General features: G+C 38.2%; 2 pseudogenes across 1 annotated transcript; both read right to left on the reverse strand.

Moving 5' to 3' along the window:
- Positions 1 to 3572: 3572 nt before the first annotated feature.
- LOC102920610 (immunoglobulin kappa variable 4-1 pseudogene) lies at positions 3573 to 25045 on the reverse strand (annotated as a pseudogene). Its single transcript, XR_013049642.1, has 2 exons — positions 24985 to 25045; positions 3573 to 3988 (listed from the first exon to the last, which is right to left on the reverse strand). The product of XR_013049642.1 is annotated as an immunoglobulin kappa variable 4-1 pseudogene (transcript).
- Positions 16807 to 24758, reverse strand: LOC102920299 (programmed cell death protein 10 pseudogene; annotated as a pseudogene).
- Positions 25046 to 26025: the final 980 nt, after the last annotated feature.

Raw genomic sequence — 26025 nt, forward strand, 5'->3', positions numbered from 1 at the left:
CCCTCCCAAACCAGACCCCCATCACTCCTATAAAATATAAGGCCTTCCATGAGGAGGTACATTTAGTAGAGGCAGGTCCAAGCCCCTGCCCATGCCTCAAGGCTGTGTGAAGTGTCCCATCATAGGTAGTGGGCTCCAAAAAGCCAGTTCATGCACAAGGAATAGATTCTGATCCTACTACCAGGGGGGCTCTTATGCACATCAAGCTACACAACAATTTCACTATGCAGAGGGCCTAGTCTAGTCCCACACAGGCTTCACAGCTGTTCATCGAAATTTCATGAGTTCCCACTAGTTTGGTTTGGTTGTCTCTGTAGGTTTCTCCATCATGATCTTGTTATCCTTGCTCATAGAATCACTCCTCTCTCTCTTCAACTTGACTCCTGGTGCTCAGCCTGCTGTTTGACTGTGGGTTTCTGCATCTTCATCCATCAGTTATTAGAGAAAGGCTCTATGATGATAGTTAAGGTATTCATTGATCAGATTACTGGGGTAAGCCAGTTCAGGCACCCTCTCCACTATTGCTAGTAGTCTAGGCTGAGGTCATCCTTAGGGATTCCTGGGAACTTCCCTAGCACCTGGTTTCTCCCTATCCCCCTGATGTCTCCCTCTATCATGGTATCTATTTCATTGTTTTCCCACTCCATGCCTGTTCCAGCTTGACCATCCCATTCCCTTATATTCTCATCCCCCATCCCCTACCATCTATTGCCCACCCCTCATCACCAGTTTACTTATGGAGATCTCATCTATTTCTCCTTCCCATATTTTTATTGTATATAATTTTACTATGTTAAAGTTAAAAACTTCCTTTTTGATTAGACAGAAAGGGGGAAATGCTATGGAATGTTCTTTCTGTATGCTGTGAATATGTGCTGCTCTCATTGGTTGATAAATAAAGCTGATTTGGCCTATAGCTAGGCAGCATATAGCTAGGATGGAAAGCCAAACAGAATACAGGGAGATAGGAGAGTGGAGTGGAGGCAGATACCAGTAACTGCCCAAGAAGCAAGATGCCAGTGCTCTGGTGAGCAACAGGTCACATGGTGATACACAGATTAATAGGAATGCATTAATTTAAATGTAAGAGCAGCTGATGTAATAAGCTAGAGCCACTGTCCAAACATTTGTAATTAATATAATCCTTTGAGTGATTATTTGGAAGTGGCTATGGAATGGAGTGAAACAGAGAAACCTCTGTTTACACATTATCTTGGTATATTTAGTTCCATAATTTAAATCTTAGCATGTGTGTATCATTAAAAGTGAGGTGCATTTCTTGGAGAAAACAGACAGTTGGTTATAGTATTCTAACATAGTAAAAACAATATGTGCATCATTCTTGCTGAATTGGTGTCACATAAGTTCATTAATAAATATTTATAAATTTCTATCATTTTCTTGGTGTTTCTTGCTGTATTAGATTGTTGTTCATTTGTTTTCTTTTTCCTCTATTCCTCACCTGTATTGGAATTTCTGGCTTTATAATGTTGGACATATTGATATCTCCTTTCCTGATAACCATTGTTTATTTATTCCTCTTTTGACATTATCATTTTGTCTGTATTCTCATGATTGAGTTGATCCTTCTTTTTCTTTGTGCATAGTTTTTTTTATAGTTTCTTCTGCAGTGCTATCCTCATGGTCTTGAAATGGCTTAGTTTGTGATGTGCTTGTAATGTCCTTATTTCTCTCTTACTTTAAACACAATTTTTCTGAACATAGCAAACTTATTTGGCAATGACCTAATATAAGAGTCTGAAATACATTGTTCCATGCTTTTCTGGTCTTTAAGGTTTTGAATGAGAGTTCAGGTTATCACATTAAATATTTAATTTAACATTTCAGTTGTGGTTTTCCGTTGTTCACTTATTTTGCCATATTGCTGATTGTTTTATTCATCTTGTTTATGTTTGCCTTCCTCCCTACATCTTTGATTGCATAAAAAATTTTCTGTTTATATCTTTTGTGGTAATTCACCATTTTATGAGTATGTTTTGGAAATCTTCACCCAACATTTTACCTATTTTAGATCTTTGAGTTGAATCATGATCCTTTGGGGACATAATTTTTGCTTCAATTTTTTATGATCCTGTGTTTCTGTGTTGCTATTCATACCTTTCATTTAAGTACCTCTTTTGGTTTATTTGAAGCTTTTCTAAATTTAGCAACCTACACTCAAGAGTTGACTGCCCAGAATCACTCAGCTTTAAGGAATTGGAGATCTCCATCAATTTTATATAATCTGTAACACACTTGTTGCCTGCCGTATCTCCAAAAAGTTTCTTAATCAAATATGGACATGATTAGTTAGCACATTTTTTTACATGGGAGCATATTATATCCCCCCTACTAACATTAAGCTTTATTAATTGATATGAAGTGTAAAGACTGGAAGGCAGAGTCTGTTGACACAGAATTATATCCAATGTTAGAATGAAGAGAGATTTTCTCAGTCTCCACAATTGGAAATCAGATATGGAGACTTCAGACAGAGATGTTGCCTGAGAAACAAGTGCAAGAAATATTACATTTTCCCTCCTACGCAGATCCTAAGTATCTGTATTCTATGTATGTAAAGTGTATATATATATATATATATATATATATATGGCTATGTATATTTCCTTATACATTCATGAGTGTGTGCATGTGTGTATGTGTATATGTAGTGTATATATATGTGTATAATGTGAATATGTGTTTATTTGTATATATATGTGTGCATAAGTGTGTATGTGAATGTGGGTGCAGGTGGGTGGGTGAGGGGTGTGAGTATGGGTGTAGGTGTATGTATGACAGACAGAGAGATAAAGGTAGAAGATAGACGGGAGAAGAAAATATAGCAGAAAAAGGAACAGGAAACGCAGAAGGTTAGTGCATAAGCTCAAAATAAATGATATACTAGAAAAAACATTGCTTTTAAGAAAATTGTGTACAATGAATTTACTTCAATAGATTTTAATGGGCAGCAAGATTGCTCACATACCAAAGACACTGGCCACCAAGTCTGATTTAAAACCTGAGTTTTATCCTCAGAATTCAAATGACAAAGAGATAATCAAGTCCAAGCTGTCCTCTGACCTCCACAACTATGCCAGATCAAATTTGCACCTAAAAGCATGCACACACATACACACAGTCACTCAAATGAATACTCACATGAACACAGAAAATAGTAATTTACTAAAATGTAATAAAAAGTAAAAGAAAAAGACAGAAGAAATAAACATAAGTAAGGAAGTAAGAAAAACCTCCAGAATCTAGAAAAAAATAGAAAACATGCTTTCCACAGCCTCCAAACAAATACAGTTTGCCATCATCATCGCTTCAGTCCATAGACTCTTATGATAGACACCAGAACTCCAGAACTATAAATGATAAATCCCTCATATTCAAGCAACAGAGTTTGTGGTAATGTGTTACAGAAGGAATAGAAAGATAATACTGAGTTCTCCTTTGCCTTCTAGTATAGAGGTTTTTTCATACCAGAAGACATAAGAAACATTGAAGCCATTATTTTTTTCTGGGCTCTGCAAACTTTTTCATCAATGTTTTAGGCTCACTGGCTCTCAGGCAGAAAGGGGAAGAATGCAGGTCCAGGGCTGTGTGTGGTGCAGGCAGCTGCTGAGACTCTCAGAGGAGGTTTCTGTTGGAGGCTGAAGCACTGTGGGAGGAAAGTAATAATCCTGCATACAGTAGTAATCTCCAAGATCTTCAGCCTGAACACTGCTGATGGTGAGAGTGAAATCTGTCCCAGACCCACTGCCTATGAATCGATCAGGGACCCCAGTGTTCCGAGTGGATGCCCAGTAGATCAGCAGTTTAGGAGATTGCCCTGGTTTCTGCTGGTACCAGGCTAAGTAGTTCTTCTTGTTTTCACTGTAAAAAAGATTCTGACTGGACTTGCAGCTGATGGTGACCTTCTCTCCTGCTGACACAGCCAGGGAGGAAGGAGACTGGGTCATCACAGTGTCTGCACAGGCACCTGCAATCAGGAATACATAAAGAAAATGAATAAAATGCAAACACAAAATGTAGTAACAGTTGAAATTTGTCATTTAATATCCTTGTAATGTCATGTTTTCAGAGTGTATAACTTACACAATATAGTAAAAATGGTTATGTCATAACACACATTGTAAATTACTTACATACAAAGAAGTGAATCTAAAAAGACTATAATAATTTTGAATTTCTCACCAGACACCCAGAGAAGCAGGGACATGAGGACCTGGGTCTGTGATTCCATCTTGCTCCCCCTGCTGTCTAATGCTTCTCAGTTATCACCACAAATGCCTGGTTTATAAATTCTGAGCAGCTGGCCTGGACAGGAGAGGCCCATGCAAAGCAGTCAGCAAATACATAAGGAAATATTTGGACAGTGTGTGTGAGTGGATAGTGTCAATGAACAGACAAAAATACCATCACAGGGAGTATGAGCAATCAAAAAGAAATCTAATAGGTGCTCTAGTAACAACTTTGGGCTAAACCCCAAGATGGATTAAAATCAGTTTGCTTTTGCAGAAATGTTAGGAAAGCTGTCTCAGATTAACAGTACTAGGGAAGTGATAAAATGTACTCAAAAAATCACAACAACAAAATAAACATAGAGTAAGTAAACATGCAATAAAAGAAAGGAAAGGTGTTGGGAGGAAAAGAGGAAAGGCAAGAAATATATATATATATATATATATATATATATATATATATATATATATAGAGAGAGAGAGAGAGAGAGAGAGAGAGAATTGAGGCTAAATGTATTTATCATCTTCCATCTGTAAAGCCACTCTTATACTGAGGACAATGAACATTGAGCTCCAGTTTCTGGACTAAACAAGGGACTGAGATACAAAGAGCAGCCCAGAATTCACTCTGTGGAAATCCTGGAGAACATTAAGATTGAGATGAGAGAAGCTTTAATCTCAAAGTAAAGTTAACCCCAGCAGAATCTATCAAGCATCTTCCCCACAACTCTGGGAATTGAAACAGGACTCGAAATTTGGGGAATTGGAAGGAGAAGAAAACAAACTGTATTTCTTCAAGATGTCATGTCTGTAGACCAACACTGCCAAGAGTATGTCTTCCAGAAATACATATTCTAGAGTAATCCTGGAATTAACAGTATTGCAATAGGCTGAAAATAGTCTTGCTAACATCGTGAACAGGTAAAAACCTCGCCAGAAGGGAACACAAACATCCTAAATCAAGTAGTAATTTTACAGAGTCCAATAGACCACACCATCAGAGAGGGTTACCATCCAAGGGGGGAAAATGTTTGAGTATGAATGAAAATCAGTAGCAATAACAGAGGTCACAGATCATGCCTTCTAACTTCAGACTGGTGAACTCTAAAAGTACATATAAAAAACAAATTATAAACCAAGCATTATGTGTAAAGTACAAGAAATAGAAAAATAAATACATTATATATCATGGCAAGGAGTAGAGATTCAGATCTGTAATCCCAGACCTGAAGAGACAGAAGCAGGAGGCTTATGTGTTTGAGGCCAGCCTAGGGTACAAATTCTAGGCCAGTCTAATCCATGCATGGAGACAATCTCTCAGAAGTGTGCATCATTAATGAAGTAATTACAAAGCAGCTCTATGCATTTGATATACAAAGCATTTATCTGATGTTAAGGTTATACCATTAAGCCAAGAATATTAGTGAAAATTAAATATCCATTTAAGAAATATACATTCCCTTTTATTTTGAATTAAATATATAATTTCAGAATGCACTTTATAGGTATAAAATGTTAAATTACTTCTGATGATCATTTTCAGCTCTCCTCTGTCGACTGCAAACACACCACCATATGAGAGACACAAACAGTGTGTGAATTAAGAAAGTTCCCAATCTCAAGTTCAAGAATATGACAGATGAGTAACTCTGCCCTGTCAGTGTCTAACAAGTTGCCATGTGCTCTCAATCTTTGCTAAACGTTGTGCTTTGCTTTGTGACAGCTGCAGTGAGCTCAGGGTGTGCTTCTTGTCATTTAGTGCTCATTCTGATTGGACACATGGAGACTGGGGTCTTACAAATCTAAAGTCTCCTCACTTAATCATGTGCTTCTCGCAGTGTGTAAAGGGAGAGCATGGGGACTAAAAGGACAAAATTTCCATGTTATATCTTGTATAACATAAAAATCCCTACAGTCCTTAGTCTTTTATCAAGTTTCCATAGTATGTCCTCATGCATTAGATTCTATGGGCTGTGATTGAAAAGTGGATTATAAACCATCTGGCTAAAACTATACCAATTAATTTTCTGCCAGCTTTGGAATCAGGGAGTCTGAAGTTGATAACCTTGAGCTCCTGGGACAAAGTATTTTCTTCCATAGACACCACTGAGGATGGAGGCCCAGAGAATGTGATTCTAAAATGCAAACTATCCTGGGACAATAAATGCTGAACTTAGTTTTGGTTTTTTCCAGCACATAACATTTTTATTAGCTGGATGAATATCAGTGGCTACCCAATATCTGTGAAATAAAATAATAGACACAGGAAGATTTTCAATAACTCAGATAAAATATTGACATATTATTCTTTGTTGAAGTCAGCAATGGGATACCTGAAGTGTAGGGGTTTATTATTGCATTCAAGTTACAGTGGGATCTTATTCAGAATGGTAGCCACGAAAAAAGTCTACACTACTTAAGTAGTCTAGAGTGCTGCTTCTCTCAGTAGGGCCTGTGCAGATCTCTGAGTATATGAGAGAGGACTATGGAGGAGAACTTGAAGCAGCCTGTCATAACTGAGGGCTCTTTGCCACCCATTCCAAGATGCACTTATACTTATGATAAACCCATTATTAACCCTTCAGCTTCAACAGCCATGGAGGACACACGGTAAAATATGTGTGTGTGTGTGTGTGTGTGTGTGTGTGTGTGTGTGTGTGTGTGTGTGTGTGTGTGTGTTTGTGTGTGTGTGTGTGTGATATACGTATCTTCTTTTTTATATTTTTATTTTTTATGTCTATTGGTCTCTTTGGCTGAATGTAGTCTGTGCAGGATATGTGTGCCTAAAGAAACCAGAGGAAGGAGTCAGGTCCCCTGGAATTGGAGTTATAAATCATTGTGAGCCACCATGTGTATATTCGAGTTTAACCCAGATCCTCTAAAAGAGCAGCCAGTGAGTTCTCTTAACCAATGACACATCTATCCATACCCACAAATGCCTTTTAAGTAAATAGACATGGTGGAGAATGAGGAAGATCCCTGGGGGAAAAAAAGAAACTGTGTGTTGCTGAAGGTTTGGACAAAAAGAGGGGGACAGCAGAAAGAGGCAGATATGTAAATGTTTTCTAAAGGCTCCTTGTGCCTTGCAAAACTGTTCTTCTCTGAAACTGAGATGGAAAAGAACATGTTTTCACATGAAAACGACTTAATTTGAAGTGAGTACTAAGAGAAAATCATGAGAATGACTCAGGGTTTGTGTTTAACCTTGCTTTTATCACTTCCTAGTTAAGGACTCCTTGGGGATATCATGATGATGCAGAATCCAGTTTTCCTCTCCATCTTTACTGGAGAGCTGAACTTCATTTCTGAAAGAACCATGTCAGTAAAGACATGACTTCCAGGCTTATAGTGATGTGTCTTTGTCTCTCTTTGTTGCTGTGATAAAACTCCTACAAAAGCGAGTTAAGGAGCCTTTCTCCCTTACTTGGGAACATAGATTGTTTGGGAACACAGTTAAAGCATACAGCCTATAGTAGTGTGGAAGAAAGAGTGACAGGAACTTGAGGCAGCTGCTCAGAACTGTGTGGTGGTATTGTGTTCCCCAAAATATTGTGTACCCTAATAAACTTATCTGGGGTCAGAGAACAGAAAAGCCACTAGATACTTAGGATAGGCAGTGGTAGCACATGCCTTTAATCCTAGCATTCCAGAGGCAGAAATCCATCTGTTCAAGGATACAGCCAAGCATGGTGACTCACGCCTTTAATCCCAGAAATCGAGCCTTTAAAAACTGTGTGATGTTTCAAAAAAGTAAACAGGGAGTGATGGTAGAAAGCAGAAAGGTATATAAGGCATGAGGACCAGAAACTACAAGCATTTTGGCTGGTTAAGCTTTCAGGCTTTGGAGCAGCAATTCAGCTGAGAGCCATTGGGATGAGGACACAGAAACTTCCAGTCTGAGGAAACAAGACCAGCTGAGAAGTTGGCCAGGTGAGGTTAGCTGTGGCTTGTTTTACTTCTCTGAACTTCAGAGTTCACTCCAATAACTGGCCTCAGGTTTGTTCTTATTAATAAGACTCTTTAAGATTCATGCTACACAACTGAGAACCAGAGAGTGCAAGATGCTAGAGTTCAGCTCAATATCTCCATTTTGTGGAGGTCAAGATCTCTATGTGGGTGTGGTCTTGCCAACAGTTGAAAGGGTTTTGCTACATTGATTCACCTAATGAGGATGATCCTTCACAGACATTCCCAAAGGCTAATCTTAATCTATACATCTCACAAGTGTAATCAGAGGCTTAGCTCCTAGATGATTCTAGATTCTGTCACATTGATGACTGATACCAATCATTGTGGTCCCAATGCTAATGCAATTTCATTGAGGGAGTGGTATGTCATGGATGTCTCTCATTATGTTTTTTTTTCCATATTTGTAAAAAAAGTTTATATATAATTGTACAAATTCATTAGGGAAAACTGTGTGATGTTTCAAAAAAGTATGTAGACACCATGACCACAGCAACTCTTTTCTTTAATTTTTTTAAATTTTATTTTATTATTTTATTTTATTTTACAATACTATTCAGTTCTACATAACAGCCACAGATTCCCTTGTTCTCCCCCTTCCTGCTCCCCTCCCCTTCCCCCCAGGTCACCCCCATTCCCACCTCCTTCAGAGCAAGGCCTCCCCTGAGAACTGAGATCTACCTGATAGACTCAGACCAGGCAGGTCCAGTGCCCTCTTCCCAGATTGAGCCAAGCGTCCCTGTATAAGTCCCAGGTTTCAAACAGACTGCTGGCAATGGCCGAGAGACAGCCGGGACTGACCTACTCTGGTGATGGGATGGCCAAACACCCTAATAGTTGTGCCAGAAACCCCATCCAAGGACTGAGGAATCTGGATGCAGAGATCCATTGCTAGGCCCCAGGTGGAGTGCCGGGAGTCTAATTAGCGAGAAAGAGGAGGGTTTATATGAGCGAGAACTGTTGAAACCAAGGTTGGATAAGGCACAGGGCCAAATAGCCAAAATAATGAATGGCTCCTTTTATTTTCTATAATGATGCTCCCCAAATGTACCTTAGATGCCAGCACACATTCTCACTCAGTCCACCAGAGCATTAATGATCTTCCAAAAAAGGATTCTGCCCTAATTATATATCTCACAATGTATTTAGAGAACCAGCCACTCTAGAGAGACCCTGCAGGCATGAGAAGAGGGAGGCTTAACAAAAGACAAAAAAAGCCTGGGAAGGTTAAAAAGAAAAGCAAGGAAGGGAGTTCAAGACTCATGTCTCTGACATGCAGAAGTTACATTTACTGCTGCATTGTGGAAGAAGAATCCTCTGAGAAGATGAGTTTCCTCTGCCTCTCTGACCAAGCCACATTGCCAAATTTAGCTCATACTATATGACACACCAATACACCTAGCTTTTGGTTAGTAGTTGAGCTTGTGTTCACTTCTGGTCTTGTGCACACCTATTTTCTAGCAATCATCAGAACACTTCAATGTTTTCTTTCTTCCCTGCTTCTGAAGAAGAATTGTGTCTTGTTATCTTGTGAATCGCTGTAACAGCCTGTGTCTGTAATCTTGGATACTGGCTTGTGATGTGTGACCTCCTTTCTCCTGGGGGTATAAACAGAGTTGATGATTTTACAGTTTGTTCAATCTCTTCCTATTTGTTAACACGGCGTGGCCTATCTGTGTAGGTACCCCACATGCAGAAATAGAAACTTCAAGGCTCTGTTCCATTAACTTTTCTCAACTGAGTATACTACTACATTGATTTCTCACACTGAACTTGGAATCTATGAGCATGTGGCTGTGTATGTTCTGTAGATGGGTTTATTTGTGTGAGCATAAGTGTTCCCATAGCTGTTGGCTACTCAGAGTGAGTATAAGTCATGGTGTCTGATTTTCATGAGGCATTCAGTCTCTTCAAACACACTTCCATTTGCTCTTGATTACTAGTTTTAATTTTAACCTCCAATAGCACTTTGAGCTGATGTCTTTGTGTTTTAAATATGAAAATAATTCTCTGTCCTCCATGTTATACACAGAACAAGTAAGGGCACCTCTTCTTACATAACCTAAATACATGACTTCTAGTGATACACATTCTATTATGTAAAACTAAGTTCAATTTGCTTCTTTAATTTATCATTTGTTTCTTCCTACAATGAATGATGTTTTATGACAGAACCCAAGCTGTGGAATGAGACAGTCTGCCCAATGCTTTCTCAATTAGTTTGTTCTTCAATGGTGCACTGCTGTGGATATCGCTTTATATAAATAAGACACTGATGGCCAGTGACCAGACAGGAAGTATAGGCAGGACAAGGAGAGAGGAGAATTGGGGAAACAGGAAAAAAGGGGGAGAGACACTGCAGCCACTGCCAGGACAAGCAGCATGTAAAGACGCCGGTAAGCCACCAGCCATGTGACAAGGTATAGATTTATAGAAATGGGTTAATTTAAGATATAAGAACAGTTAGCAAGAAGCGTGCCACGGCCATACAGTTTATAAGTAATGTAAGTGTCTGAGTGATTATTTTATATGTGGATTGTGGGACTGCAGTGCTTGGTGGAACCTGGAGAGACGCTCTCCAGCAACAGTACACTAATGTGACAATCCACAGAAGTCCATTATTTACTAATTAAGGGGTACTGTGTGGATGAAGACTCACTAATACAGAACAAGAAAGACACTGCTGCTGATCATGCTGGTCCAGCTGCCATTGTCATATCCTTCTGCCAAGGGTAGTTGGAGGGTATAAAGCCAAATGCAAGCTGCTTCAAGCCACTTGAAACAGTCCTGGCTACCCAATGCAGTGGAAGATTCTCTCTGCTCTTAAGGGTTTGAGTACACAGATGAAGCCATGCCCTAGGGCTTGTAGACCAAAGCCATTGGCTGAACAGAATAAATTCCAAAAACACTTCCCCTTTTTGCCTAAATAAGAAGGTTCTAAACCTAAAACAAAATTATATACAATAAGAACAATTATCAAGAGTTTTCTAGGATAAAAAAGGGGTAATAACATAATAATGGAACTACAGCCAACAATAACAACATCAAGCAAGAAACATTAAAAAAAACAAAGATGACTCCAATAGCTCTCCTGTTTTAAATAATCTAAGTCTTGTAACTGATGTGCAGTACTCATTTACTTAAGAGAGAAAGATGGGCATTGAACACACTCCATATGGAATTTATCTTCCTCTTGGCAAAAAAAAGTCATTTGGACAAGAAATAGTTCTTGCCTGGACCAATTGACAAAATGCCATATTGAGAACATGTAGGACCCATAGGAAGGTGACCACTGAACTTTGCAAGACAAAATGGTCCTTCAGGTTCCTGCTTCACCGAAGAAACTGCCAGATATTCTACAGGGCACAGAGAAAAATGACTCAGAGACTCTAGACCTTTGAGCTAAAAATGGATGCCCCAGTATTGCAAAAGAACTTTAGGTGACTGTCCAGGCATCCAGCTGTCTCTGTCATTCTAGATTTTTGGAAGTTGCTTTAATTTTGTCAAATACAAATAGACTAGATATTATAACTGTAGTTCTTTCTTGATAACTGTTTTGTAATATATAATTTTACTATGCTAAAGTTAAAAACCTTCATTTTTAATTAAACAGAAAATGGGAAATGCTGTGGGATAATTCTTTTGTACCTTGGTTTTATAAAACACTGATTGGCCAGTAGCCAGGCAGGAAGCATAGCCAGGCAGTGTGATAAGCACAAAAAGTGAATCTGGGAAGAAGAAGACTGAGTCCAGAGATGCAAGCCTGCTGTCCAAGGAACAGCATGTAATGACACACAGGTAAAGCCACAGAACACGTGACAACATATAGATTAACAGAATGGGCTGAGTTTAAATGTAAGAGCTAGTCAGTGGTAGGCCTGAGCTAATGAATGAGCAGTTATAATTAATATTAAGCCTCTCTGTGATTATTTTATAAAAGACTGTGGGACTGTGGGTGAGAGATTTGTCCCAACAGTGTGCCAGGCTGGACACAGAAAAACTTTCGGCTACACATATCTTTTGATATGAGAAAGAAACTCTGAGTTTTTCTTTTAACAACATGCTTGGATTTAGTGAAGGAGAGAGCCACACTGCAATTCCAAAGCCAGCTTTAATTTTTAATTGAGTCCAGACTTTAACTTTTTGAAGAATTAAAAAGCTATTGATGTTTAGGTAGTCAGATTTTGCACTGTAGAGAATATTGTTAACATTTGGTCAGGTTTTTCTTTGCTTGCTAATTTTTTTGATAGTTTTCACATCTTATTAATTTGTCAAGATGTCCAAGGTCTTTTGACTTCTTGAAGATGGGTATTTTTATCTCCCTGTAAAGACAAAAACAGAACCCTGGCCCAACCCTTACTTGGTGAGTTATCCTTTTGACTTGTAGAATTGTCACATAGGTGAATGAACTACCAGTTTTCCTTATTAAGAGGTCCCTCCTGTTTGAACAAAATCTTTATTAACAGTTTTTCTTCTCCTGTGGAAACAAAAGTGGAATCCCTTTTGTGTAACACATATCCTGGTTTCCATTGTGAGGTCAACACATCTTTAAAGTACACAGGCTGGTTTAACTCAGTAGTTTTTTTCTATTGTTAAATGTCTCTCTGCAGCTGTTATTCCTTTTCACTAGCATTTATTTAATTTAATAATGATGTTGGACTTTGTGTCCCCCTGGACACTCAGCACACCATCCATCCCACGCAGGACCACAGCTTTTACAAAGAACCACAGGTTAGCTGGGAAGTGAGGCTGGTTCATAATCAGCATTTCCCTTCTTTATGGCACCTGAACAGCAGGTACTGACAATGTGAGGGAAAGTCAGACATTTCTGTTTACTGGTATTTGAGAGAAATATCTTAGATCCTGATATCCTGATATCCTTGAATGCTATCATTATATTTAAAAAGATGGAATGAAGCTCATTGCTTCCCAATCAAGGACTGCTGTAAATTGCAGCGTGGCTGTCTCAGAAGGCCCATGTAGTAAAAAGCTTTGGTCTAAAGGCTGTTGTTATGTTTGGTGATGGAACAAGAATGAATACAGAGCCACTGGGAAGGTTTGAGGTCACTAACTCTTTGCTCATGGGGACAAGTGTGTCTGTGATTTTCTCCTCTTTCTTCTCCAAAACGTGCTCAGCTTGTCTTCACACACTCCTGTCCTGATATACTGCCTCACCACAGACTCACACAGAACATTCCTCCCATGGAGAAGAACCTCCAAAACTAAGCCAACATTAAATTCATTATTTTGTTTTCTTATAGTGACAGAAGCAGTGATGCACACATAGGACTTCACTCTATCAATGTAATTCAAAGCAAGAGGTGCTTAAGTTACTGCACAACTGAACACTGCAATACTCACTTCAATGGATGGTAGTGAGATTTTCACTATTGTTTTTCCAACTCTGTGGGGTGTGTTCCTGGGTTATTGATGTGGATTGCATTCTTGTATCACACTGTTACCACAGCCTGCATGGTTTTCTCTATTAGTGAGTGTGGAAGATCTTTACATTCTCTATCTTCTTCAACTTCATTATTTAACATCTCAGTGATTTCACTGGAGGAACTTCTTTGTTTAAACTGGTTGCTAGATATTTTGTTTTGAAGTGGTCAATGGAATGTATCTGTGACTTCTTTCTTAGTAAGTTTGTTACTATTACACAGAAAAGCTACTGATTTTTGTGTGTTTACTTTAGATAGTGTTCTTTGTTTTTATCCTGCTTTTTGCTGAAAGTGTCATCAGGCCTAAGAATTTTCTAGTTGAATTTTCAGTCTTTTAAGTATAAGAATATAGTGTAATTTGACTTCTCCATTTACTATTTATATTCCTTTTATTTCTCTCTCTCTTGCCTGTTTTCTATAACTGAGGTTTGTGCATTTCATTGAATAAGAGTGAGAGAGTGGGTATGTACTCTTTTTTCATTTCAGATTTGTGAAGAAATGCTCTGCTTCTCCCAACTTAGTAAAATTATAATGATATTTTATCATTCATAAGCTTTGTTTGTGTTTCATATTGTTTTACTATGTCATTACTAATTTCTTTCAGGAACCTATCTTTGGTTGTTATTCTTATTATTTTTTATTCCCATTGTGAACTGGCTTGTCCATCAACTACAACACTGCTAGCAGACACACAGTAAAAACAGCCTGGCTCAGAATTGCCCAGATCTATCACTCTCTTCTCTTCCACCTCTTAAGCTGCTATCAGGCCCTTGTCTCTGTATCAGTAGCACAGTTGCAGGGATGGGGACCTAGATCTCTGCTTCTTGAGCTGGCAAACACAGTTCCCATAGCTCTCTGGAGATGCTCCAGGTGCATGAAGTTGCAGAAGCCTCTCTCATGCACTCTCCCATTTCAAACTGGAGTTTTGTTTTTAGGCTTTCCCGAAGTTAGACAGCTAGGACACCTGTATGTGGATTGGCTGCCTATTAAACTAAGGTTTATTCAACTCTTTCACAATCTTATAAACATTTTCTTCAAGGAGAAACTTGACATACATGTTCCCTACCAGGTGGGCTCCCAGGTGGTTGCAGACACTCATCTGTGCAATATGTTGGTTCCACAACATCAAAGACTTCCTCAAAGAACCCGTCAACAGTATTTCTGTGTTTCTATATCATTCACAGAATGTATGAGCCATCAGCTGTCTGGGCACTGTCTGGGGCTCTGTTTGATGTTTTCAATAAAAATGATCTGGCTAAATGGCAGTTTATTATGCAATGGAAAAAAAATCTGTCTCCATAGTGACATGCTCCAATATTGAAAGAAACTGAACATTTGACTTTGTATGTCTCCATGCTGACAATAGAAACCAATATTCTGCTTTCTTCCAGACAGGGCTGCCCAAGCCACTAACTGTGTCCTATATTCATAATTATATTCAGGAATGATCCTTCTGCTCTTAGTTTATTCATGTATTTTATCCTGAGTTTAAATAAATTTTCTGCATAATAAAGATAATGACAAGATTTTGGTTTCTCAAGCACTTTGTGCTGAATTGCAGGTAGTATTTTTAGATTTCAGCCAATATTTCATCCCGGAATAGAAAACACCTTGCCTCTTCATGTGTTCTTAGATTTCAATTGCAAGAATTAGGGGGTCCTTATGTTAATCAGGGAAACTGATCTCTCCTCTCTGGCTTTTCCCCTTTGTCTTTGTTTTGTCCTCTGGGTAATGCTGGTTCCATACAAGGAGTCCGGTGGTATTCCTTCCTTTTCTAAGGCATGGAACAGTTCTAGGAGTGTTAATGTCAGCTCTTCATTAAAAGTCTGTCAGAATTCTGCAAAGCATCCATAAGTCCTTTGCTTCAGTTATTTTTAAATAAATTATTTGTATTATAACTTTGAAAAATTGTGCAAAAAATTAAAAACAGTAGTGCTTTTTTACTTCCCTCTTAGAAACAAAATACATAACAAAATGTTGGCATTAAGACAATAATTACACTTCTCGTATTGAACAGGTGCTTTGCTCATGCGTTCACTAAGCCTCACTCCCCTGTCCCTTATGAAAAGTTCTACATTGCAATTATTACCTTTGAATTGCATTTACTGGCATGTGCAGTTGGAATATAATCCAAATCAAAATGTGCTATTAATGTAAAATATATTCTAAAGACTTAAAAGTGTCTTTTTCCATTTTAAAGTGGCTAAAAATTAAAATTTACTATGCAGGTCTTATCATGCAATCTGTGTGCTACGAGGTCCAGGTGTCCTCATGTCACCTGCCTCTTCCACATGGTTGACCAGGAGCACCCATTGAAGATACCAAGACACCAAGACTCCTCAGACAGCTCCCTCTACAGAAAGGGGGCCTATAAGACAGACTACGAGACACACTTGAAATAAAACAGGCCACAGATTCAGTTTATCACTGTCTCAAATGTTTATCCACTTTAAAAATGGGATTGTAAAATAAACTAGCTATTTTATGCATATTTTTATTTTTATATTGGACATAATATTCCTTTTTGAACTGAAAAGTTAAAACTTCTTATATGATTTACAATTTACAGCTGCCAAAATTAGGACTGTTGTTTTTCAGACATGGCCTACATTAAGGGATATATTTACCTATGCCATTACCTGGCACTTTATATCAGGTCCAAAAAGCCCAAGAGAACTTGCTGTTTCCCTGTAAAGAAATTACAACAGACATTGCAATTACTGAGGATACTCTATAACTCAGCTGACAGTTGATGAGACTGTTCGGACCATGAGGCCCACATTCCTCTACCCGTTTCATGAGAAAGAGCTGATTTTCTGACATACAGAAAATGAAAATTACACATCTAGTATATGAAAGTATATAGTATAGTATATATATAGGGTGAGGATGACTAATTCTCTTCTTCCACTGTAGCCTAGGAGAGAGCCCTTTTGCAAATCATGGTCATAGAACATTATGGAGCCTTCTCATAAGTCATCTCAAATATGATTAGTTAATGGTTTTTGGTAAAATACACCATTATGTATGTTCTTTTTCCTGTATGTTTACGGCAATTAGTTATGATATGTTATTCTGATGGTGTTCATCTATGGCTTAAGTGGATCCTTATTTTTCTTTTTTTTTTTTTTTTTTCAAGTAAAGAAATGTTTAACAGATGTAAACTATTTATTGAATATTTGCCACCAAATATTGTTAAATACATTATCTTGCAGCATATCGCTTTCAAGTTAAAATGTCAGAAACAAACACCAATATTTACAGTTCTTGTAAGGAATGTTATATAATGACACATTAAGGCGTAAATTCTTTTGGCTTATAATTCTTAAAAGAATGATAATAGCAAAAGTGATGCAAAATCTTCAGTGTGAGATTATGATTAAGCTACATTTTACAAAAATATGGTGTAAGATGGCAATAATCCCATTCAACATCCTGGATTAGATCCCTTCAGGAGGGACTGATAATTTATACAGTCAAACTTTAAAATTTACAGATAAATGCAGTTTAATACTGCCACTGAGAAGTACATCTCTTAACATATACAACTTTCAGGCCACAGTTTTGAAGGTCTGAAGTATCAAGTTGGTTTGATGAATTAGCCGGTTGGCACTTATGAACACATTTATTGCCTTGCCATCTTTAAAATATGTCTTCAGAGTGTCACTGAAACTTTTGGAGTACTTTACAATTTCTTTCTTTTTGTGTTCAAGTGCCCTGCGGTTCTGGTATTGATATTTCTTGAAGACATTATTCACTGTATCAAGTAGTTCTTTTATTGCACTAGCTATATCCTTGATTGTCTGTAGAAACCTCACTCTGTCATTGATCTCATCTGGGATCTTACTGAGAATCTGTTTAAGTGCCCGTGCCTTTTCATTTAGATCCTGGAATTCTGGCTCTGGTCGTTCAATCATGTACTCTTCTACATCGTCAGCTGCCATACGAAGAAGGGACTCTGTGAAGTTAACTTCTACACTTTTTTTCTCTAATATTTTCATAATGATGTCTTGTGTGAGGCCTGGATTTTCCTTTTCAGCCTTAATGAAAGCGGCTCTCAGGGTCTGAGCTGCAGACAAATTTACTCGTTCTAGCGGCAACTGAGGCACGGACTGGATCCTTATTTTTCAAAAGCTGTCCCAACAGTGGCACATTTCCATCTATTTTCCAACAAGGTCACACCGTTCAGAGGTCCAACTAAAAATCTTTCTGCATTTACTTTATCTGCAAGAGCAACTGGCACATCTAACCTCTGCTGATGTAGCTCCCACAGAATATCTAGCATAAAGTCTGATTTTGTGCAGAACTTATGGAGCTTCTGATTCTTTAACTGTAAAAGTCTCTTCCATTTTTTAACTCCCTTGTTGTGCCCAGTTTCCACCACTTGGTGTGTTTGCTGTATTAGCTGCTGGAGTACCTGCTCTCTCTGCTTATGCTCCATCTCCATCTGCCTGACCACCCTATCTAAACTCATCTCTGGTGTATGGCTTTCATTATTTTCCTTCAATACTCCCAAGAGTTGTGACCTGTCATTTAGGATTTCTTCTCAAACTTGAGAAATGCATGATTCTTGTTAACCTTGCAAATCATTAGCTTGTCCTTGGAAATAATTAATAAGTACTTCTTAAATTGTGATTTTGTGATTCAGTTTGGCTACTTTGGAAGGGGAATTTTCTAAGGCTCTTTCTCTCTGATGAGATGCTTTGAAGGGGTTCAATATATTTGGCAGTGTTGTCCTTGACCCTTTTCGTGGAATTTTAAAATTGCTGTATTTTAAATTCAGATTCCACCCTCAGCTTATTTCTCTATGAAATCAATTGGTCTAGATCATTTTGCAATTGGTAGTGTTCCCATAAAAACTATGAAATATAGAAATTAGTAAAAGTATGTACAGCTTGGCATGTAGGGTTCCAGGGAAAGAGTTGGCATTTCCTCTATTTGGGTGCCAAACTTCTTCCTGCAGCCATTTGACAGAAGGTTGCTCTCTGATCCTGGGGCTATGCCTGGACACCATCATTCTTCTCTCCTTCTGCAGCCTCTCCACAGTTTTCAACAGGTCTTATATCTCTCTCCCTTTTCTCCCAGTTCTTAGTCAAGTCTTTCCAGCTGTGCTTTAGCATGTGCCTGCTCTACCTGGAATTCTATGGACTGGAGGTTCTGATCCTCCTTGTCATTCTTCTTGTGTTCTAACAGCATTTTCATGTGTAAGAACATCTATTTCAGCTTCTACCTTCTTTACAGTGATATAATGGACATTCTTTATGCCGCCAAGTTCTGTCTTAAGTGTTTTGATAGACATTTTATGGGTGCTTCAACAGTGTTACTTGCTATAGTTCTGTTGGAATTACTGATATTCTTTCGATATAATTTTATAACAGTTGTATGTAGAAATATACCTATTTCTTCTAGATTTTTCAGTTTGGGGGAGAAGTATAAGATTTCTCAATACTCCTTAGTGATCACCTGGATTTTATGTGAATCTGTAGCAAGCCTCTCTCTTCTATCTCTGATTTTATTAATTGAGATATCTTTCTTTTTCTCTAGGCTAGTTTGCATGCTATTGTCCAACCATTTATTCAAAAAACAAACTCTTTGAATTATTTTGTGTATTGTTATTTTAATCTCCACTTCATTACTTTCTGCCATAATTTTTGTCACCTCTTAGTACTGACTGCCTCTGAACTTGATTTGATCATTTCCTTAGATCTTGAGGCTCATCTTTAGGTGCTTCTTTGAGATCTCTCTGAATTTGGTCATTTACTTGAGGTCTTTCTGGTTTTAATGTAGGCATGCAAAGCCGTGAACTTCCCTCCAGGCATCACACAGCTGCCTCCAAAAGATGCAAGGAAGCAGTGCTGTCATTTTCATTTGATTCTAGGGATTGTTTGTTTTTCTCCCTGACTTCTTCAGTAAATCAATGGTAATTCAGGAGGCTACTGTGCAGTCTCTAATGAATTATTTAAGCCCTGTAATTTCTCTATGTACTGGTTTCTAGTTTCATGTAGGTTCTCTTACTGTTTTAAGACTTACATTGCAGCTTAAAATGAAGTCTATTTTTTAGAAGGTTGGTGGGATGCTAAGAATGATAGATAATATACATGTATGTATCATAGCTGGGATATATTTTAGATGTCATGGTAGCCATTCATTTCTCATGCAGTTTAATTCTAAAGTTTCTTTGGTAGTTTTCATTGTGAATCTAAGGAAGAGAACAGTGTGCTGAATTATCCTCTGCTATTGCATCAGGACAAGTCTGATCTTCTGTATCCATTCTATCTGTGGGACCCCCTTTTTCCTTGCAGTTCATTGGCCATCAGTCCACAAAGACAAAAGGACAGAAACAGCAACAGAGCTTTAGATGGCCTGTGAAAATGATAGAAATGGCCTTCTGGGAGGCAGCTCCACTTTATTCCAGAGTGAGGGAAGATGTAAAGGACAGGACAGTGGCTAAGGCATCACCTAATTTGCATTAAACAGCATGATCCTATCATAAAGCTTCTAGTACAAGTCTTGGTTATCATCCATGGAAGAACAGGCCTGTCAAAAAGCTCCTTGCACAATGTCTAATTACCATTTAGGCAATAGTCAGAAAACTTCTGCAGGGAACTGTGTCAAGGGTCATACTAGAGATAAGTCAGGCATCCGGGCCAAGAAACAGTCTTCAGATAAAGTCATGTAGAGAAAAGGGTGCCTTCCACAAGAGAGGGGATTGGGGGAAGGAAGTCCTCCATGTTGCCAAGCTTGGAGGGGGCTGTCCTGCCATAGTAGACTGCAACCTCTGGTCAGTAGGGCCTCCCAGCATCTATCCAGCTTTGTTTTATAAAACTGGAGATCCAAAATTTGATGTGTATACATTTGAAATTGTTATTTACTTTTGATGACTCATTTCCTTTATGGCTGTCTTTATCTATTTGATTCAGCCTTGTTCAGATTCTAATGTAAAAGGAAACAGCAGAGCTGTGCCAGCTTAGTTTTAGGTCCCCATTCTCTTGGTGCATACACATCCACCATTTGACTCTCAGCACGTGTGTTATTACCAGTTGCTGTGTTTCTTTGAAAAACAGACAGTTGGGTAAAGTTTTTAATGTAGTCCAACAATATGTGTTGGGGTCACATAGGTTATTAATTAGTGTTCATTAATTTCTATAATTTTGGGGAGGTTCTTGGTGTATTAGATTGTTTATTTCCTTTTCCCCAACTCCTCAACTATTTTAGCATTTCTGACTTATAGCACAGGGCATACTGATACTTCCTTTCCTGATAGCCATTGTTCATCCATCCCTCTCATGACACAGACATTTGTCTGTGCTCTCATGATTGAAACACTCTTTCTCCTATGTGCACAGTATTTTATAGTATCTTCCGCAGTGCTGTCTTCATGGTCATGAAATGCCATAGCTTGTGATTGTCTTGTAATGTCCTCACTTCTCCCTCAATTTAAAATACAGTTTTGCTGGACATAGCTAACTTATTACAATTACCTACTATCAGAGTCTGAAAAATATTGTTTCATGCTTTTATGGTCTTTAAGGTTTTGGATGGGAGTTCAGGTGTCAATCTGATGTGATTACCTTTGGAATCAACTTAGCATTTTCCCATTATACTTTTTTTTTGGTTTTTCAAGACAGGGTTTCTCTGTGTAGCTTTGCACCTTTCCTGGATCTCACTCTGTAGAGCAGGCTGGCCTTGAACTCACAAAGATCTGCCTGCCTCTGCCTCCCGAGTGCTGGGATTAAAGGCGTGTGCCACCACCGCCCCGTGCCCATTATACCTTTTGATGTTGATTCTTTACTTTGTGTTTTTTACATAATAATCACAATCTATGATGTAGAGAGGTTCTTCTCTGGTGATATCTTTTTGGAGAACTAAATGCCTTTTGTATTTGCCAATTTTTTGTAGATATGAATTTTTCTGTTCTCCTTTAATTCAGTATGTTTCCTAAGTCTATAGTTCCTATCTCAGCTCTTCTATATCTTATGATTCTTGGTATTGGTCTCTTCATCTCATGCTAAAATTCTTTGATATTACAGTTATGATAATTTTTAACCAGTGATATTTCAATGCTGTTTCTTCAATTTCTACCTTGATCCAGTATAGTCTTTCTTCCATTTTACTGAGCCTTATGGTGATTTCTTTGTTCTGTTGAAAGGAAAAGGATCAACTCAGGACCCTCAAGACCAATTTCTCAGCACAAAGGAGATTTATTTGTGCCAGAGGGAGAGAGAGCAAATAATAACAGAAAAAAGACAGGAGATAGAGGATAAAGGAGAAGGGGAATGTAATGAGAAAGGAGGGACAGGGATATTTGTCCTGGAGGGAAAAAGAACTGCCTCTGTATAGAGAGACAGACATAAACATAGGAAAATAATAGTTTTATAACCCAGTGTTAGGATAAGGTGCTTAATCTCATGTTACTTATTTGAGCCAATGGGGACTCTTTGTTGCTGAATTTTGATACTTTGACAGCTGGACCTTGGTAGTCAGCCTCAGGAGGAGGGATTGGCCAAATAAGTAAATAGGCCTTGGTGGCTACCTTCAGGAATGTAATCTAATGGTTTTTAGCATGGCAGAGGCAATTGTGGAGAATGAGAAGCCCTGCCAGTGTCATATGCTCAAGTGGGCTAGTGTCCCTTTACTGAATGTTGTATTTGATACATTGAAATTTTAATGTAACATTTCAATTGTGGTTTCTTCCATTATTCACTTATTCTGCCATATTGCTGATTGTTTTATCCATCTGCTTATTTTTACCTATTCAGATCTTTGAGTTGAATCCTTGAGTGAATTATTATACTTTTGGGCCATCAGTTTTTACTTAATTTTTAATGATTTTCAGCCTCTGTAATATAGTTTGTATCTGTGGGTTTAAGCATATTTTTTGATTTGAGGCTTTTCTAAACTTAGCAACCTCCACTCAAGGGTTCACTGCCCAAAATCACTCAGAGAACCATTCAGCTTTAAGGAATTGGGAGATCTTCAGCAATTTTATATAGTCTGTAACACCCTTGTTCCCTGCAATATTTCCAAAATAAGTGTTCAATATATATTTTTAATGAGAATATGGACATGATTAGTTATCATATGGTTTGCAGAGAAACACAAAATATTCCCCTCGAAAACTAATCTCTACTAATTGACATAAGATATAAAGACTGGAAGGGAGCATCTGCTGACACAAAGTTATATCCACCATTAGAGTGAAGGGAGGGATCTCAGCTCCACAGTTGAAAATCAGATGCATAGATTTCTGAAGGAGATGTGGCCCCAGAAACAAAGGCAAAAAATATCACAATTTCCCTACTTTGCAGATCCTAAGTATATATATTTTGTATGAGTACATGAGTATATATATATATATATATATATATATATATATATATATATATATATGAATACATTGTTCATGTATATGTATGTATGTGGATATGTGTGTATCTATGTGCATATATGTGCATAAATGTGTATGTGGGTGTGTGTGAGTATGTGTGGCAGCATATGCATGCATGGGTGAGTGCATATATGAGAGAGAGATAAAAGTAGAAGAGGGACTAAGGGAAGAAAAGATAGCAGGAAAGGTAAGGGGAAACAGAAGATTAGTGCATGTGGTCAAAATATATGATATACTTGAAAAACATTGATTTTAAGAAAAATGTGTACAATGAATTTACATCAATAAAAAATTTTAAGGGGCAGCAAGATGATCAGATGGCAAAGACACTTGCCACCAAGCTTGATGACAAACCTGACTTTGATCCCTACAACCCAAATGACAAAGAAACAATCAATTCCAAATGTCCTCTGACCTCCACAATTATGCCATATCACATGTGCACCAAGAAACATGCACATGCATACACACACATAAATGCACACTCACATAGACACAGAAAAAGGTACTTAATGAACTAAAATGTAATAAAAAGTAAAAGAATTTATAGAAAAGAAAAGAAAAATCAGAAGAAATGGGCTCCAGTAAGGAATTAGGAAAGCACTCCACAGACTAGAAAAAAAATAGGAAACACTCTTTCCACAGTCTCCAAACCGAAATACAGTTTGTCATCATCATCACTTCAGCCCATAGACTCTTGTGTTGGACACCAGAGCTATAAAAAGATAAATCCCTCATATTCAACCAACAGAGTTTGTGCTAATGTGTTATAGAAGAGATAGAAAGATTGCTGTGGATGTCATTATGTATGCTGTGAATGTGTGGCTCTGCTTGGTTGATAAATAAAACATTGATTGGCTAGTAGCAAGGCAGGAAGTATAGGCAGAAAAAACAGACAAGGAGAATTCTTGGAAGAGGAAGGCTGAGTCAGTAGATGCAGCCAGTTGCCACCAGGAGAAGCAAGATGTGAAGGCAGAACTGGGAAAAGGTACCTATCCACGTCGCTAAACATACACAAGAATTATGAGTTAGTTTAAATGTAAGAGCTAGTCAGTGGTATGCCTGAGCTAATGGCCAAACAGTTTAATTAATATAAACCTCTGTGTGTTTACTTGGGGGACGCTAGTGGGAGAGATATGTCCCAACTGCCAGCAGGCCAGGACACAGAAAAACTTCAGCTTCAAAAGATAATACTTAGTTCACCTTTGTTTTATCATATAAAGATTTTTCGTACCAAAAGACATAAGAGACATTGAACCCATTATATTTTGCTGGGCTCTGCAAACTTCTCCATCAATGTTTCAGGCACAGCAGCTCTCCGGCAGAAGGGGGAAGTGTGCAGGTCCAGGGCTGTGTGTGGTGCAGGCAGCTGGTGAGACTCTCAGAGGAGATTTTTGTTGGCGGCTAACGCACTGTGGGAGGGGCATCATAATTCTGCAGACAGTAATAATCTGCCAGGTCTTCAGCCTGGACACTGCTGATGGTGAGAGTGAAATCTGTTCCAGACCCACTGCTTGTGAAGCGATCAGGGACACCAGTGTCCCGAGTGGATGCCCAGTAGATCAGCAGTTTAGGAGCCTGCCCTGGTTTCTGCTGCTACCAGTTCAAGTACTTCTTCTGGTTTTTACTATATAAAAGACTCTGACTGGACTTGCAGCTGATGGTGACTTTCTGTCCTGCTGACACAGGCAGGGAGGATGGAGACTGGGTCATCACGATGTCTGCACAGGCACCTGCAATCAGGAAACCAAGTGATCATGCATAATAAAAAAAAAAAACACAGAATTTAATACACATGAAATTTGTCATTTAGTGTCCTTGTAATGCCATATTGTCAGAGTATTATTGCATAAAATTATTACACCCTGGCATACATTGTAAATTTTTTATATAAAAAGAAAAGAGTCTAAAAAGATTATAATACTTTTGAATTTCTCACCAGACACCCAGAGGAGCAGGAACATGAGGACCTGTGTCTGTGATTCCATTTTGCTCCCCCTGCTGTCTAATGCTTCTCAGTTCTCACCACAAAGGCTTGGTTTATAAATTCTGAGCAGATGGGCTGGCCTGGAGGGGCCCATGCAAAGCAATCAGCAAATACATAAGTAAATATTTGGACAGTGTGAGTGAGTGGATGGTGTCAATCAACAGACAAAAATACCATCACAGGGAGTGTGATCAATCACTAAAAGCTTACTGCTCTCAAACAGAAATCTATTAGGTGCTCTAATAACAACTCAGACATTTGGACTCCAGATTCTGGGCCAAATATGGAAGAGAGATACAAAAAGAAGTCCATAACCATTTTTTGGAGATCCTGGGGACATTAAAACTGAGATCAGGGGAACTTTAATCTTGAAGTAAGGTAAACCCAACAGAAACTAACATGTATTCTCCCTACAAATTCAGGAAACAGAAAAAGTGCTCTCCATTGAGGGGAAGGAGGGGAATGAAAGAAACAATATTCCTCCAAGAAGTCATAGAAGACCAACACTGCCAAGAGTATTTATTGCAGAAATTCATATTCTAGGATAATTTAGAAATTAGCAGTATTGAAACTAGGTTAAGGTGGTCTTGCTGACAGAGTGAGCAGGGAAAAAAAACATCCCTGAAGAGAGCTCCACCATCCTAATTCAAGTAACAATTTTACAGAAACCTATAGACCTCGACATCAGAGATTGCTCCCAACCAAAGGAAAAAAAATGTTTGAACATAAATAAAAACCAATAGCAATAATGGAAATCACAGAACCTGAATGGACTTCAGTTTAGTGGACTCTGAAAGTATATATATATAAGAAGTATATTATAATCGTAGTGTTATGTATAAGGTACAAGAAATAGAAAAAAAATAAATATAAATAAATAAATTGTTGTGGCAAAAAGTCAAGATTCACATCTGTAATCCCAGAACTGGGGAGAGAGAGCAGGAGCATGAGGTGTTTGAGGTCAGCTTTGGGTGTATAGCAAGTTCTAGGCTG

This window comes from Peromyscus maniculatus, chromosome 3, assembly GCF_049852395.1.
Source record: "Peromyscus maniculatus bairdii isolate BWxNUB_F1_BW_parent chromosome 3, HU_Pman_BW_mat_3.1, whole genome shotgun sequence".
NCBI lineage: Eukaryota > Metazoa > Chordata > Mammalia > Rodentia > Cricetidae > Peromyscus > Peromyscus maniculatus.